Source organism: Helianthus annuus, chromosome 6 (genome assembly GCF_002127325.2).
Source record: "Helianthus annuus cultivar XRQ/B chromosome 6, HanXRQr2.0-SUNRISE, whole genome shotgun sequence".
NCBI lineage: Eukaryota > Viridiplantae > Streptophyta > Magnoliopsida > Asterales > Asteraceae > Helianthus > Helianthus annuus.
In genome coordinates this window covers 107,298,289-107,302,955 of record NC_035438.2, presented here as the reverse complement: position 1 = coordinate 107,302,955, position 4,667 = coordinate 107,298,289, and the positions used below count along the sequence as shown (strand labels likewise).

Here is a 4,667-nt window from a genome sequence, read left to right as displayed (position 1 = left end):
ATTACAAGATATCCAAAGACCAAATCTAAGCTGTTGTCACAGAATATGCACCAACAAACTCCCCCTTGACAATAGCTTCATAAAAACTTTGTCTTCAGTCAAAACTTTGTCTTCAGTCTTCTTGCAATCTTCAAGTAGTCTTGCACTGTCTTTGGTCTTTGGATAGCTTCAGCTTCAATAGCTTCTGTCAGCAACAGACTGTCAGCAACAGACTCCCCCTAAGCTGATGCATCCAATCACCAAATCTTCAACACGTTAGCACTTGAGTAAACTCCAGTTTAGCATTTGCAAAGCAATCTTCAAACTCTTCAACTTTGTCTGCAATATAGAAAGGAGGTTCTACCATGCATCCAATCAAACTCACATCTTCACACTTCACAGCAACTTCTCAGCAACAAACTGCTTCAATCTGTATACTATAAAACAAACATCTCGAGAAACCATAAGAATTTTTCAACAAAGTTAAATAAATTATTATTTTTCAAGAGATAGTTAAACTGTATTACAGATTAAGCATTTTCAACTTATCACCAACACGCAAAACTTTTTGTTCAACACCCAAGAACCTGCCTGATTGAAAATTTTGAACCCACTTTCTAACACCGTCTCCCCCTATCAGTAACAATTCCTCCACGAATAACAGTTTTCCGTACATTAAGAATTTTAAACAGAAAAGACACTATTTTTGGATTTTTATATTTTCTGAAAGCAAGTAAATACAAAAGCAATAAACACTCTATTTTTGTGAGAATCACTGGTAAGAAGATCATATCAGCACAATCAAAATGTTTCACAAAATTAGATAATTCATTATTTAATTTTTAGTGAAAAGCAGTTCAAGACGATTACCAGTATGTTTGTCCATTTAAACAAAATGCATGAACATTTCAAGTACCATTACCGTATGATACGTTAAGGTAATTTTATTTACTGATATACTAGTGTGTCCCACTTCAGGATATACCCCCGCGATCAAGGTATGCACAAAGATTCATCGTAGTAGGTGAGTATACTGATGTCATCCTTTAAGATATCCTGACTGTGTCTAGGTCTGCATATAATCTGTTGTATCATGTTTTGATTTCTTAACAATGAACACCCAAATAAATACTAATCAAATCCTGAAAATATAAACAACACACTCTATCATGCAAGTATCTTCCCTACCACATATTTCACAAGTCCAATCCAGAGTTCTGAAATCTTAACTGGGAATAGGTTGAGAAGAGAACAGAATAGATCTTTAGCAGAGATGGTATAATATACAGATCAAATGAGTTTTTCTCAGTTTGATATAGGTTTCTTGGGTTTCTTTTAGGCACTTGAGGGCCTCTTTCGGGTGTATTAGATCTATAGCGCGACAACGTACAGCTAGGTCAGCATGTATCTGGATGCAGCAGAAGCTGTCGTTGCCTAGCACTTCCAGGTCAGCATATATCTGGATGCAGCAGAGGAGGTACACGACTTTTTTCAGATTAGATTTCAGAATCAGATCAAAATTGTGTGTATCGGGACAACATACAGACATTCAAATAGAAATGAGTTAATTCCAAGTGACTCTCTTTCCTGGGGTCATGTACAATTTTAGTTCTGAACAGAAGGACAGCCAAGATATCCCCAGATGAAATAACAGTATAAAGACCCAGAACTTCAGATTTTCGCAATCTGTCAACGTAAGAATTAAGGTCATTAAACCATACACCACTGATGTGTTCCCCACTCATATTCAGTTCATTTAAGTTTATATCACATTGGTAAGTTGATTATTTCATGCTTTTGCCTACTGGTACATCATATAATGAAGCTGCTATCACACTTAAGCAATTTAGGTTCAATTTCAGTGTGACAGTCTAACTTGCTGATGTACTATCATATCTTCTTTTTCACACAGTGATAACTCATTTTTTATTTTTCTATTTGTTTTATGTTTTTGATTTTTCATTTTTTTTGTATTTTTTTATTTTTTTAAGAAAACAGTAAACTATTTACAAAATTCTTATGAAAAACCGGTTATTCAGGATTCCTCATCCCGTTGAGTTTGACTAAGTGTTCAAAGCGAGCCCTGTCAAATGCTTTAGTATAAAGATGTAACACCCTAACACATTTTAACCTAAGATTCGCAGCGGAAAACGCATATGTAAAATTTCTTTCATGATACTCTTCAATTCACTTAAATACATTAATCTCTTTTTATAAATTAATGAAAACTAACATACATATATCAAATTAAGTGACCACATACACACCCGCGTACAATCCATGACTTGACTCGATCTTCGACCGCGTACACTTCTTGATGAAATTTCCATAATCCTGTACAGCCTGCAGTCACCACATTCAATCACATCATTAGAACCGGTGACATAATACAAATAATCTTAACACATGCATAATAAAGCGTCAACATATCATGCTTTCTCTTATACTAGTCCATCATCCATCCATTCGATCACTCGCATCGGATTGCGGAGTCAACCTTCTCTTCCATAATTACGTACCTATACTTCACATTAATTCTCAATAGGAAAACGGTTAGTATCATTAGCTTCCCTTCATATGAACATGTCCTCAAATACCCATAACTCGACTTATTCATTCAAGCATATAATTAAATACCCACTCAAACATGCATTCAATTTCTATCCACACACGTACTTGCAATTTACATCCTACATGTATAACTCTTTAATTCGACTTTATGCATAATTCATTATGTAAGTTCCCCTTTCTTACCCAAACTTAATCGAATCCCTTTCTTAACCACTTTCAACCCATTACCACTAAAACTTAACTTAGTAATAATCATTAATTCATATCTTCTTACAGTACATTCAATAATTACCATATTTCATAATTACCTTACCAAACAAAGAGGGGTAAGTTCGGAGTTCACTTACCTTGCGCGCCCGTATTTGCGTTCGCTTATTTGATTGAGTATTCGTAGCCCGTTAGCCTTCAACGCTCCCATCCATCTTGACATGATTCCTATACACTCATGTCATTACATTCACATTCTTATTAGCATATATGCTTATACTTATGAACAACCATATCAAATTCACATCTAACATACGACCTACATAAAGCATACTCAACATCATTAATCCATTTAAACAAGCATAAAGCATACTCGACATCATCCCTACATAATCTTCACATGAACTATATATGTTTACCCATTACTTGCATAAAATTTCACTTATTATTGTCTTTTAGACATTTTATCAAACACTTGGCGTGCGTACTACTTCCTAAGCATAATGTACAAGTTCTTTAAGCATGTTCTTCCTTATTTCATCTTATGAACTATCACATTCAAACAAAATCTCATAATCATAAATTTCACTTCAAGTTTAACTATCTTAGTCTATCATACAACACCTTATACAACACAAGATTACACTATAGCATCTTCAAGTTCATCATGATCATCATCTTCACACTCATGCAATGGGTTTCATTCTAAATCACCCAATTATTTGAAATTATTCATAACACAAGTTCTATTTGGTGTTTCTAACACCTCTACATGCTTAAATTCATACAATTTCATGGATTGATCATAACCCACTTCAAACAAGATCATCAAATCTGAGTTTTATGACATACCTTGTGATCCCCTTGTGAAGGTGATCGTTAATTTATGTTTGGTTGTGAATTTGGGCCTCGTTTAGTCTTTCAATTTGAAGAACTTGATGAAGTTTAGGGTTTTTGGCTCCATGGGAGCCTTCCTGCTCGTTCACGAACACACACACACACGATGTATGTGTCTGTGTGTGTTGTTTTCTTTTAATAGAACAACTTTCAAGTTGTTCACTTTGGTCCCTCATGTTTCGTTTTAATTAAATAAGGCTACAATCCTTCATTTAATACCAACGATACTAATATTCAACTAGGTTAATTATCCCTAGTAAATATTCATTTACGGGTTCCCTTTTACTCCTAACAGTATTTTTACCCGTTCCTTTATATTACCCGAGTTTAAATTACCAAACCCATTTTTGGGGTGTTACAAAAGATCTGCCAGGTTATCTTCTGTGTCGACTCGATGTAATTCAATTAGTCTCTTTTCAGCACAATCCCGTATAAAATGATGACGAATGTCAATATGTTTTGTGCGACTGTGTTTCACGGGATTATTAGTTATTGAAATTGTGGCATTATTGTCTATCATAATAGGAGTACGAGTGAAATCCAAACCGTAATTGCGCATCTGCTGTTGTATCCAGAGAACCTGAGAGCAGCAGCTACCCGCAGCAATATATTCAGCTTCACACGTAGAGGTAGACACACAAGATTGCTTCTTGCATTGCCAAGACACAATCCTGCCTCCTAAGAACTGACAACCACCTGTTGTAGACTTTCTGTTCGACTTGCATCCTCCAAAGTCTGAGTCAGTGTAAGCAACAAACGTCAAATCACTATCAGCTGGATACCACAACCCAAGTTTAGGTTTCCCCTTCAAGTAACGAAGAATCCGCTTCACTGCTTTCATGTGTGACTCTTTTGGATTAGCCTGATATCTGGCACACAAGCATACGGCAAACATGATGTCGGGTCTTGAAGCAGTCAAGTACATTATAGAACCAATCATTGCCCTGTATTGAGTAGGATCAACTTCTTCAGTACTTTCATGATCTGGGCCAAGATTGTGATTTTCACATATG

At 35.5% G+C, this 4,667-nt stretch overlaps 1 long non-coding RNA gene across 1 annotated transcript; it reads right to left on the bottom strand.

Annotated features, from left to right (window-relative positions):
- Positions 1–2,116: 2,116 nt before the first annotated feature.
- On the bottom strand, positions 2,117–3,738 carry LOC110864161. Its single transcript, XR_002549682.2, has 3 exons — positions 3,610–3,738; positions 2,898–2,985; positions 2,117–2,322 (listed from the first exon to the last, which is right to left on the bottom strand). It is a non-coding gene; the product is annotated as an uncharacterized LOC110864161 (long non-coding RNA).
- Between the last annotated feature and the right edge of the window lie 929 nt (positions 3,739–4,667).